Source organism: Synchiropus splendidus, chromosome 5, assembly GCF_027744825.2.
Source record: "Synchiropus splendidus isolate RoL2022-P1 chromosome 5, RoL_Sspl_1.0, whole genome shotgun sequence".
Lineage (NCBI taxonomy): Eukaryota > Metazoa > Chordata > Actinopteri > Syngnathiformes > Callionymidae > Synchiropus > Synchiropus splendidus.
In genome coordinates, this window is record NC_071338.1 from 29,930,648 (window position 1) to 29,944,074 (window position 13,427).

Below are 13,427 nucleotides of genomic sequence, written 5' to 3' on the forward strand. Positions count from 1 at the left end.
TTCCTTCTTTTTTACTTAAGTGCAAGTCCGTGATGCAGCATATTTTTCTCAATAGTTCGCCTCACGAGAAAACTCACTGAACAGCAGATGTTTGTTTGGCCTGCTCATGAAGATGTACATGTCTGGCGTCTTTGGTATTTCATCTCATAACTCGTGCCACAGCTTGACAGCAGATGAAGGTGCTCATCAACATCCACTTGTACACGTCAATAAAGAAGGGAGTTATTCCTCCTTTTGTTCTGAATTAAAAAGGACACACGGTTTCACATTGATTTAGTGCCGTCGCAACAGACGCAGGGTTGGAAATCGCAATGAAGCAGATCAGTGATTCCTTGTCAAGTCTAACAACAGCAAAGAGAGGTTACAGGTTGAGCTTGGGAGTTTTATTTACACCACAGGAATCAGGTAGATCTGAGTCATTTCAACGGTGGGAATAACACCATGAGGCTTAAGACAAATTCACTCCACAAATATCAGTCGTGGACATTCTCATCAAACAGCCTTTGGTCAATGAGTTAATGGCCAAGCTTCATGTAAAATGAGATTAAAACTGTATTGTATTACTCTACAGCTTTTATAAATTCCTAGGCTCAGTGAAAAAGAGTTTTGAAAATGAGCCACTAAAACATTGTCCCTGGCAATGCGCAAAACATGAATACTTTCAAGAATAACTACTCGAATCACTTGGTTCTTAAAAAAAAATCAATGTGTTTAAAGAGAGTCGCGCTGTTCAGTTTCACCGTACGATCGTCGAAATGAATGGGCCTTAAAAGTGGCTACTGGATACTCAGACTACTGAAACTCACGCGTCCCTGCTCTGCCAGTTGGGGGTTACACTGTATTTAGTCCTAACACAAACAGACGCAACACATCCTCACTCCCATGGTGTAATGCAGTATATTGATGTTGGGGAATCGGACCTTTGCATCCTATTTTGACACATGCGTTACATGTTGAGGGATGAGCCTCACAGTCGGAGCACATGTTCCATTTTCTGCGGAATATCCTCTTATCCGTCTTTGAACTGGGTATCACCACTAAAACTAAAAATGCATGAGTTGACAATAAAACACAACATCTACCTGCTGCTCCAGAACAAATCAAATCACTTAAACACAGCATCACTGATGCAGAAAAGTGTCATTTAAATAGACGATCCTCTCTCTCGGAGCAAACTGTGCCAATCTTTTATTCCGATGAGAGCTCACACAGATGTATGGCCAAATTTTCAGTGAGAATGAATTGATCTAGTCAATGTGGACAACCAACATTGATGTTCTTGATGATCTTAAGAGCTATGTTTGTACTTCAATGTATGATGCATTTGAGGTGGAACAGGAAGCAGCGTGCAATAGATGCCCAAACACGCCAGAGTGCTGGGAAAAGCGTAGACCTTTCATTCTTCGCATGCAATTTTAAAAAAAGATTTATATGGCACAGACTCCCATGGCACCACAAGCATATGCTTTCATGTCATGTGCGTGAACACCAGTGCATATTGTGGGCTGTATTTTTAGATGCCTTAATCCTGACAATGTTAGCGCTGTAATCTTCTGATCTAGGGCCACAAATGTGGTCCCATGACATCTGCACTCCAGATATCTTAAGCACACGCAGAGCTCCACCAGCTTGTAGCGTGTGATCATATTTCTCACTCATGAATTTTAATGACTTTAAACGCTCCAACATGGAGATTGTTTTAGCGTACGTTGTTGAGCTTTCAGATGAATCATCATCTTACATTGTTGTTGTAAACACAGGACACAACATCAGGATGTTTCCGGGCCTGGATTTGGGTTCTTGTTAGTCACTTGAGACCTGTATCCAGTGGATGTCTTTAAAAAAGTGGGCTGACTGGGAAACAGACTTGGCTTTAGCATGAGGGATGATACGGTCAGGATTCACCGATACCGATCACATGGATTGAGTATGAATTTGTAAACAAAATGATGAGACCTTTTGTGTAAATGATGGTTAAAAAAAATGAACCATTAAGTAATTTTAATTCAGACCTTCAAGGAGGCTAAAAATAGAAAAACCTTGCAGAATGCAGCAACTTTTAATTTGACATGAGACGTCACAGTTTGGCGAATCCCTAGAGCCATTGCTATCTCCGTGAAATATTCACACACTGGCCACTCGTAGCGGGACTCTGAGACCGAGAGAACTGCATTTATGAAAGTTTTCACTTCTGATGCTTTCAGAAGTTTCAGATTCAGGTGGCTGACAAACAGATTCAATCCATTCTGTCTCCACGTAAACGATATCTGAGAAAGGCTGGTCATCTAGCCCAGTGAAATGTATATTTTTTTAGTAATTTATAGAGCGTTCCAAATGAACGCTCGGACTGGCCAGTGCTGCTGTTGAGGAACCAGCGGTCTCACTTGCACAAGCCCGGAAAACTCCTTTTTTTTCCCTGCACAGCATTTTCCTGTGCATGTGCTGCATGACGCAAACTTTACATGCCAGGTTGAAAGAACCTCCACAGCTGAGATGCTGCTGCCGAGTGAGCAGCAGGTATGTGTGGATGCCTCATAACTAGTGGGGCTTCATCACGTGTCACGTGTGATCGTTTTTTTTGTGATCGGCAGAACCGCTCCGATTGATCCAGTGGCCGATCGTCCGAGCAACTCTATTCAGCACGTACTTCGACATCATAATCACAGTTTTGCCCAGGATTTTTCCCCAACTCAGGGGTGTCTTCCGAGGTGGTTGCACTGATGGTGGAGATGATGTGACGGATAGACAACATAGTGCATTGTACATCTTTCTAGGCCCTGTTTAACAGCCTACTTTAGAGGGCGGAGTCCTGCTCCACAGGCTGTGATGGACACTTCACTAATGGACAAAAGATCACTTCTACTGTGGCACAACGTTGCACAAACATTGTAGTACTAATGCCAGTCCTGTCAGTGGTGCTGTAGTGACACCCAAACACTTTTAACAGAAACCATTATCCACCACAGCGACTGGTATTGAACAGGTTTCAAACCCACCATCCAATAATTGGACCACCCACTCAACCACCTGAGCCCCTGTTGCCTCACTCAAGTGTTAGTTACTCCAATTAGGAGGGGATGTAGTCAGGGTACGCAGCGGTTGTTTTGGTGGTTGGTGCCAATATGACTAAGAGCTAAGGGAAATCCTGGACCAAATTGGTTTGCTTTGGTCTGCAACGTGCTACGGATTGTCCATGGTTCAGGTACAATGTTTTCAGAGCGATGGAAATGGTAGAATCTGTCCTCATTTTTACCAGATATAGTCTTTGTTTAGACGGCGGTCGCAGAATCTGATAAATGGGTTTGCAGCTTGCTGAGGTACATGAAGCTATGACTGAAGATCGTAATCTGAAGGAGTGCTGCCCCATTACGACCCAACTATTCTGTTGCTAACGTTTTAGACAGTGCAGTGAAACCCCTACATACAGCGCTGAGAAATTCCGCTGTTGGACAAACATTTGATTCAATAGAAAGCCGTCAACATTAGACGAAGAAGTCCACTCAATAGTCAGGTCAAGGCTATGACAAGTGTGTTTTGTGTATAGACGGAGTTTCACTCTGTCTTTCACTCACATCAAGTCGTTTTCGCCTGCACCGTTGTGTCAAAACATGGCTTTAGAGGGCAGTCATTCAAAAGTAGGGAGGAAGAGGAGGACTGGGGGATTGAGGATCATGTCGTCTGACAGTAGTGATGCATAGCTAAGGTTTCATGACACAGCTTTGAAGGGTAGGTGAGGTTTCATGAGACAGTGCACTGGTTTTCAGAGGCCACCAGATGGCACTGTCTGCAGTAAAATGAAACCTCCCATCATTTCTAAACCAAGAGTGCCATCTAGTGACCTCTGAAAATTGTTTCATCAACCCTGCAGTAATGTTTCATGACACCTCACCTACCCATCACTACGAGAATGTTTGCTAAAGCCAAGCAGCCATTGCTCAAATTTGGATTTGGGCAAAAACAAAAGTCGTATATACAGCAAGGAAACGGAAACCTGGTGCTTCAGTAAGGGATCAGCATGGGAAATGAAATATTATTCAGACTGAATAGAGTAGATTATTCACATTGTCACATGTGTGGGGTGTTTGGATTGGACTGAACTGAATGCTAAATGCATAAGCACACACATCTGAACTGGAGAGTGTGTCCTGGCATCATGTCAGCTTGTGTCAGAAACCAGAAGTCTCTCTGTTAAACACCATTTAGTTAGGCTTGTCAACACCACAACTCATCAGCTAAACACATGTTGTCTAGACTTACATTTCCACCAAAGACAAATGTTCGCCGACTATTTTGCCTGGACCAGATGTTCATGTTCGTACAAAGGCACAGAATCCACATACAAGTACCTATACGACGTCCCAAAGGCTCGAGCTGGCAGAGACGCACAGCACGTCGGCGAGAAATCACACGCGCGCAAACTTCAAACCATCTGGAGCGTCCAGATTAATTTCAGATCATTCTCCGCTGTCTTTCCAACCCAATTCACCTCTCCCCCTCAGCTGTCTCTCATTCTGTCTCCAGTCGTCTCTGCCTTTTGTCCGTAGTCTCTTCCATTGCCAGGTCCCATTCTCCCCGACCCCCGAGCAGATGGGACGAGTGGAATTCAGCAAGTATTTGCATCTTCACGTGTGGTATGGCATCCATCTACTTGGTTATTGTTTACAGGCGTATATCTTGCAGTTCTCTGAAGCATCATGCCGCTCTGATCGTACTCCGTAAGTAAAGACCACACAGCTGCTTCTTTCACAAGCAAATAGAAGTTGGCACAACGCATTCATGTACTGTATTTGTGTTTTTCTTACATTCAATGTTCTCACAGTTTGATCACTTATTTGCGCTGTAGTTATACAGCGGTGCATCCACTTCCAATGTCAAATGTTCTGTGCCCTAAATCCTATCTCATTTCACGTCTAATCGATTCTCTGGGATTGTAAAGCCTCCAAAAAACAAAGAAAAAACAATGACAATATGTTCCATAAAACGCAATTCAATAGTCCAATAAAATGGTTAACTGCCTTTCAATCAGTTTCTCCTCCATACCAACGCTTTTTCTTAGCTCCCTTGTAGTGATAATATCTTCCACCTCCTGTTTCCTCCATGTGCTGCTGAGTTTGCAAGATCCGTTCGCAGCACAGCCCTCAGTTTTTCCGACCGAGGGTCATCACCCTGAAGCCCCTTTGTACTGAACTTTGCCCTGTGACAGTCCGTAGGTCAATAAAGTTGTGTGAATGCACATCGTGGTACAGTGTGTTCTTCCACGCGATAGCAAATATTGCAACAGAACACACTGTGCTGCAGCAGCTGCTCCTGCAAGCTAACTCTTAACTCCACTTTAGAATTGACTTCATGATGTTTTTGGTGGTTAGTTTAGTTGAACTTTTTAAAATCTAAATATTTTCAAATAAAAGACTGTCAGCTGGCTTTTAGGTCGAGATGCGTCTTGGAGACGCCCAAAACCAGGGGGAAATATACAATAGTGAATATGACGAAATGGACACATTTACAGTGTTATTAGACTGTGAATGTAGTTTTTGATGCGTATTTAATTCCAAAGTCACATTTCGATCGCACCGTTTCATGAAAAGGATGTTTCTCCCAGGTTATTTCACTGAATAAAATTAAAATTCATGTACCCGTGATTTTCCAGTCGCAGACGCCATGTTTGTTTTGGGCGAATCTTGCGGTGATCAGCATCTTGCGAGTCACGAAACTTGCATTTGATTTGTTGAGATGGAAAGATGTGAGACTGTTGGTGTTCTGGTGAGTCTTACAGGTGGTATTCCATCCAGTAATAGAGACAAAAAGTTACCTGGGACGCGAGAGGGCGCCATATATGATCACGATCTACAAAATTGGCTGAGTACAGACTTGAGAAGTTCATTGTTTGAATACATTTTGCTTTACGCCGCTGATGGAAGACAGCCATCCTCTCTATTCTTCACAGCTGAAAGAAAAATGTTCTCAACCCTTGAGCCTGCCAATTATTTAACATCAAAACAGCTTAGTGAAAAGTTCAAGGTCTACAATCAAACAAGCAAATTCAATTCCAACCACTGCCACAAAGTCATCCATAAAGCAAAGTGGTAAATTCTATTTCATTTTATGGTGAGCCTCCGTATGTGACAGACAAAATCTCATTTGGATTCAGCCTAAATTGCCACAATACTAAATGAGCTGCCATCCTGAATTAAACATTAAAAACAGTGCGGGCTGTTAATAATGCAGAGGTGGGGATGTCAAAAAAAAAATTGGTCACTCAACAGCGACGTCAAAATTTTAGATAAGAGTATGGGATGACTGTAAATATTTCAGTAATTTGGCTGAAACTACTAAGATTGGCCTACATACGTAATGATCTGTTTTCAACTGAGAAATGGAGGTTGAAGCTGATGCGAGGGCATTTTTTTTTTTCCGTGAGTCATGCGTTATTTAATTTTAATCTGACGGCCTGGAGGTGTTAGCGGTACATCACTGTGTGTCAAGTTAGCAAGCGTTTACAGTAGACCAAGAGAAGCGGGGTAAACAACGGAAACTGTCTCCCGGCTGGGAGTTGTTGGCAAGGTGCCTGACAAAACCATAGACTGACCCCGTCGATGGAATGCTCGGCCAGTAATCCCTGCTCTGGGCAGAGTCTGAGGTGGCTGAGGCTTTGCCAAGGTTTTTAGTGTTTGTTTTGAGATTGCCCAGCAGTCTGAAAATCAGGTGGACCTGCGGAACACCCAGCTCCTGCCAGACAGACTTTCATTTGAAAATCAATATCACCACCTTCCTCCTCCGTTAATCTGTGTTTTAAAAGTAAACACCGCCGGCAGATGTGTCGTGGCAGCAGTTCGGGCTCAGTGACAATCGAAATGGGTGTTTTGAGAGGCACCAGTTGACGTCTGGTTTTCTTTATCACCTTTGTGAATGTTGCCTTTACTGCCCTATGAATGGTTTACTGGAGAGAAGAATCAATTCTGGGTTTATTTTTGTTGGAACGCAATGCTGCAGACCATGTTATGGTTTGTGAGTGTGTGGTTTAATTGTGCCACTTCCAAATGAAAGAAGAGAAGAAAAGAAGTATTTCTGAAATAACATTGCTAGAAAGAATTTCTGTGAAATTCATAAGATCTGATTTTGTCTGTGCTCACTGGATAAAAAAAATCACAACCAACATCCAGGGTATATGAATCAAAGCATGTCATTGTGTTGTTTACATCAGTTTTGGTTTATATCCATCCATCTCCATGCTTTTTATTAGGGTTTATGAGAGGGTTTTATTCAAGTCCACGATTGTTTCTAATGTAATTGATTTTCTACGTGAGTCAATGTTAATTTCAACTTGTAACTTTTTTCTGGAAAATCTTCATACACCCCAAAAAACCCCCACATGACCACGAAAAACAACAGCTATATGATGTGATGTGATGAAACATCCCAACGATTCTGCAACACTTCCCTGGTCCTGACAAGTACAGTGCATTATAGAGTCCAAGATGAGACCAAGACCAGTGAGGGAGACGAGAACAAGGCAGAGATGGACGGACGGACGGACGGACAGACAGACAGACAGACAGACAGACAGACAGACAGACAGACAGACAGACAGACAGACAGACAGACAGACAGACAGACAGACAGACAGACAGACAGACAGACAGACAGACAGGCAGACAGACAGACAGACAGACAGACAGACAGACAGACAGATACTGTATAAATAAATCTGTGTCGATATAAATGGAAGACTTATGCGGTTTGTACTCAGCCTCAGTCTTGATCTCACCTCCCTTATTGGTCTTAGTTTAAGTCAGCGCTTCTCAGTCATTTTCCCCAAGGAAGAAGCAAACCTTTTGCGTAACTCTCCACCGCCTCAGTAAATATTAGACTTTCTTTACACCTCTGCATAACATTGTATCCTTGTTAACATCAAAGAAAAGAAATAAAGAAGGCAATTTACATCAACTTACAACAAAGAATAACTTCATTAACATTTCACTTTATTCTAGTACAGCAAAAAGCTATGTTCCTCGAGGTCCCCACCGCCCCCCGGCATCGCTCGACTGCCCTACAGGGGGCTCGCCCCACTATAATGTTGCAGTCAGGTACGCCCCAACCAAGACCAAGACATTATCGAGACCCAGCCGAGTCCAACATATTTGGAGATCGAGACCAAAACCAGACCAAGATATTTGGAAACTGAGACAAAGACAAGAGCAGGACAGTCTGACAAACAACCGTCTTCAGACACCTTCATGGTGTTCCTCCTAATCCTCCTGATAAGTTGCAACAAAAACTGGCCCCCAATGTGGCCCTTTTGTGGAGCAGTTTGCCAGCTCTGATAAATATCAAAGAAAAAACTTTTGCCAATTATGCTGACCAATTATGACAGATTTCTCTGTTGGTCTCGACCAGTCTTGAATTGAAATCCCAAGTCAGTCAATCACCCAGACAGAAAATGCAGAGAGACCAAGTGGTCTTGAGTTCAGTCTGGAGACCAAGACCTATTTTAAATAGTACGACACTAGTCTATGTTCCTGTTTGCTCTCTGGTTCAGAGAGGTCCACAACCGTTTTAGTAAATACATTCAAGTTGCAGATGAATGAGAACTAACACACACACTACTGTCCAGTATTTGCAGTGTTGTTCAGACTATGAACCAGCGCAAAAAACTGAAAAAAAAAATCAGCCGTTTTCTACTTCTAGACCTTCCACAAATTCACTCTCCTTCGTTCATGTATCAGGTCAAAGCATAGATCCCAGTAATAATCATATAGATTGTAAAATTTGAGGGGTTGAGACTCAGCGGCGGGGTTTGAGCGCTCCAGTGGAAACCTGACCACAAGGTCCCGAGCTCATAAATCAACCGCTGTGCCGCTCTCTCGGCAGAGCGCCGGGCCACAAATCAAATGCATCTTTCTAAGTTACGCAATGTAGAATTATTGACTGCAATGATTCAATACCAGCTATAAAAAAAACAAAAAAATAAAAAATGTGGCGGTGAGCAGAAGAGAAAGAAATCTGGTATCTTGTTTTTTCCAGCCTTCGAGTCGGCACCTCGGGTTCCGGTGTCCCAACCTCCGTCTTTTTCATTATCTCTGAGTCAGAATCATTGTTTCGCTCCCACGTTGTTTGTCCCTCAGCAAACCTCTGGTTGCCCCCCCCCCCACCATCTAATCCTTTCCCTCCTTTATTAGACCGCCATTTGTGGCTCCTTTAATAAGCTCCAATCCTTATCCTCCTCTCAGTGAGACTTTTCATTCACCTGACTCCCACATGTAGCAGTGCAGTAGCGGCACCTGCCTTGTTTTTCAGGAATAACTCCATCATTAGAATCTGACCTTAAAAGAAATGAAGGTGTTTATTTAGGATAAGCATTTCATTAGTTCCTAAATGTCCCTATTCAACAGCCGTTTATGTTCCCTAAACAGTGAAGGCATAACCCGTCGAGTGGTTGCCTCTCTGCTACCTCAAAGGAAAAGCATCCAAAGAACCAAGTGGTGGAGGAACTGGCTGTACATCACAGTAGGTCAATCTGCAACCATTTACAGGAAAGGAAAACAAACACGGGAGTGAGTAAATGGACCAGTTGAAACTGTCTCCTGGCTCAGCGAGAGTTGTCCATGACTTGGCAAGGCGCCGTACAAAACCATAGATTGACCCTCTGAATGGAATTGTAGGCCAATAATCCCTGCACTGGGCAGAGTCTTTTGGCAACTGGGACGGCCGAGGCTTTGCCAGGGTTTGTTTTCAGATTTTCCCGGCCGTCTGGAGGTCCACCTACAGAAGGCCCACTCCCTGCCAGACAGACTGTCATTTGAAAATCAATGTACTCACCTCCCCCCTCGGTTTAACTGTGTTTTAAAAAGCCCTCATCACGACAGTGAGGACCCATGGCAGCAGATGAGTAGTGGCAGCAGTTTGTGCTTCGTGACACTCTGAATTGAGGTCTTGGGCATTGGAGCGTTTGTTTTTCTTAACTGCCTCAGCAGTTAACCTTTGTGAATGCTGTCTTGATATACTCCGACCTGAGTACGGTGGAGTGAAATTCTACGTTGTTTTATTTTGTGATCGAGTTTCTTCTCTGTTAGTATATCGGGAGTAACTTCAAGAAAAATACTTCAAAGAAGCAACTCACTGCAGTGGCTCTATTCAGCCTTATGTTATGATAATAAAAATGTAAAGAGGGCAAGTATGACGTGAGGAACGCCAAGATTGATTCAGGCAAACCATCCTCACTGCCATGGCGACATGTATTGACGTTGGAAGGTGGATTTTTGCTTTCTATACTGACGCCAAAGGCAGCCTTCAGCATTACGCAATGAGGACGCTTTCAACTGAAGCACGTTCTACTTTCCACAGCACATCCTGATGCCACGTCAAGAACAAATATCAGACTTTCCCTCTCTGTGGTTCTTCGGTCTTTTGCAATTTCCCATGAGTTAACTGAACTGCTGTCATGCTCTTTAAGTAAAGGTGGCTGCAGATAGTATGAGAGAGTATTTTTGAAAAGAAAAATTGACTACATTCTAAAATATGTAGGTTTTTCGGTTCTCTCAGCTAAAGAGGTTCTCGACCTCGGAGTTAGAGGACAGTTAGGTTGGCTTCATAACACTGAATGGTCATCTAAGAGTAAAGATGAAGATGAACTGGATGGTAGTGGGTGGTCATTCATGTGAGTAAACAAAGGGACTTTAGTCTCCTGCAGGCAAGTTTTGTCACCGCTGCTTTGATGAAACCTTCCTGTTTCTTTACGTTTGAGAACCTTTACGTTTGAGGCAAACTTTCTGGCCCAAAGGTTCAGTACCACGACTAGAACATCCAGCTGCCATGCAACGGTTCGGCGTCTCTTGGCTGATACCGAAGCCGAAGAGCTTGTTTCCCTGCACCAGCAGTAATGGATGCACAGTTGCTGAAAAACTACAATTCAGATTTACACGTACTCGACCAAACCAACTTTGTAGTTGACACATGAGAATTCATGACTGTATATTTATGCAAAATTCCGCAGCCTTGTCTGTGACTTTTTAAAACTTCAGTGACATGTTTAGGCCCCTTCATCATGGATGTTTCAGTTCTGGCATTGTCATATTTTATCAACTACTTTTAAGTCACCAGCTTCAGAGCAAACTCCCGTCGACATATCAATGAAAGCATCGATCAAACGCCAGTAAGTCCACTGAAGAGCTGAATGTGTTATTTTCAAATCTAGTTCTACAATAACTGCTCCTCTGCATTATCTTTTGTTGTGTACCGACAACTGCCAAAAACAAATCAGCGCAGCAGGATGTTAAAGTCTTCTGCAGTTATGTTACATGCAAGCTGTTGTGAGACTTGCATCTTAAGAGATTTGAAGCTTAAATTAAAATGTTTAACACATTGAGGTGGAAGTATTTTACACAGCAGGTGTTATTCTCCCTCCAGACTTGCTTGTTGGTCGGGTCTCTATAATTCCTTCATTGCAGTGTTTGTCTTCGCTGCGCCAGCCTCAGCAGAACAGACTTGCAGTGTTTGTTTGGGGATCTGCAACTAAGACAAGAAGTGAATCATAGAGATGGCCGATAAGACTGCACAGCACGGACGTGAAGAGCTGTGAGTGGGATCCTGCACATGCTTGTTTTTATCCTTTGTTTTAAGACAACCTGAGGCAGGACATTCAACTGCATTAATGGGAGTCAAGAATGCAACTTTATCAGGCAAATGTGAGGACAATCATGGCACCTGCAACATCTCAGCCACAGTGAAGCTAAGTGAGATGTTGGCAGACTGCAGGAGCAGCAGAATGAAGGAAGAAGTGGAGCCAGTTCTAATAAAAAAAAAAAAGGCGTCAGGACACATAGCTACGTTTCACACTTTCTGACCAGACATGGTCAAGGTTTTCATGCTGACCAGGGCCAAATAATGTACACGTTTCCCCCCCCTCTGTCTGTTATTCTGCTCAGGAACAATGTCTCTAAAGTTCACTCCTCTAAGTTGCCCTTTAACTCTCAACATGACCATGTAATTACCACTGAAAATGGGTCATGAAGTTCAATTATGAACCTGGTTTACAACCAACAGCCATTTCAAATTATCTGGAAAAGTATAAAAACAACCTTGAACTAACCACCGTCTCTTTTCAACACACACAAAAAATGTTACCGTTGATCACCTTGTTTGGAACACATCAGCCCATTCGACTATTACAGACCTCATCCTGACAGAAGGAGAGCACATATTACATCGATTTTTAAGTCTCTCCGCTGGCTAATTCACAATTGATTTGAATTGACTGATTCTGCTGCTGGTTTTTAAAGCCTCTCGTGGCTTTGGTCCCACCTTGATCCCACAATCCGTTGCCGTTTCTATATCCCTCAGGTCAGAACCTGAAAACATCTCATCACATTTATGGATCATATTCAAGAGGTGCTCAGGGAGAGCACTTTAGCAGGTCAATGAATAACAACACTCTTAAGTTACAAGGGAGCATCGCCTGCAGAAAGGTGGGGACAGCGGTGGTCACAGACCGTTTCTGCGTCTTTGTGCCAGAAAAATATGTGGACACTGTGTGCATATTCTTCCTAAGACAGTCCTTCAATGTTTCGGAGAGTGAAAGCAAGTACACGTGTGTCGCTGTGAGTTCATGGATGAGACCTCCAAGGGCTACTGTATTTCATTTTGGTGACCAGGATCTCCACACTGCTTTTGTGGAGATCCTTAGGTGATGCAGCACTGCACCATCAGGGATTGAACATCAGTTATCCTTCAACTTTTCACAGCAGAAGGTGAAGCTGCTGAGATGAAGACCAGCTTCCGAAAGTCCAGGACCATAGGAATATGGGAATACTGATATTTTACTTATGCTCATATTGATCAAGTTTTTCTGTGCTATTGAATAAACTGCTTTGAATCCAACGTATGCTGAGATATTAGGCAAGGTAACCTCAATGTGCATGAGAGGTGTGAGTGGTATGGATAGCGTGAAAGATGCATGGAAGGAAGAATGAGTTATGAAAGGCGGGAACCACCTGGTACCAGGACCAAGGAGGAACCGAGGAGACATCCAACCTGGAATTGGTCAACACAGCCTGATCTGAGCCTGAGTTTGTGGGGGAAAGCGCCTACCATCCCCCAAGGGATGGAATATGGAAGATAAGGAACTGGGAACAGCAATGGGTGAGGAGGATGAATTATGGACAGCATAGCCAGGCAGAGACAGGTCGAGCCAGTCAAGCAGAAGAGTGGACTGGATATCTGCTAAGGAACTTCAAACCGAAAAAGGACAGAAAATGGACAACAACAAGAGTATTCATCAAAGTCGCTCAAAAACAAGGCGAGTCAATACAAGCCCTGCAATCGGGAAACATGGCAACCCAGACCTCAAGAGACCAAGACCAATAAGCAACGACTACACCCCAAGATGAACCTAATGTGTACAAAAGGGTCAGGGCCAGAGATCGTCTTTGTCA

The 13,427-nt window shown here is 43.3% G+C and overlaps 1 protein-coding gene across 2 annotated transcripts in view; it reads right to left on the bottom strand.

The window, feature by feature from the left end:
- Nucleotides 1-13,427, bottom strand: part of LOC128758487 (CUB and sushi domain-containing protein 1-like) — a 432,079-nt gene that overhangs the window by 306,181 nt on the left and 112,471 nt on the right. The gene's annotated exons all lie outside the window — the stretch shown is intronic.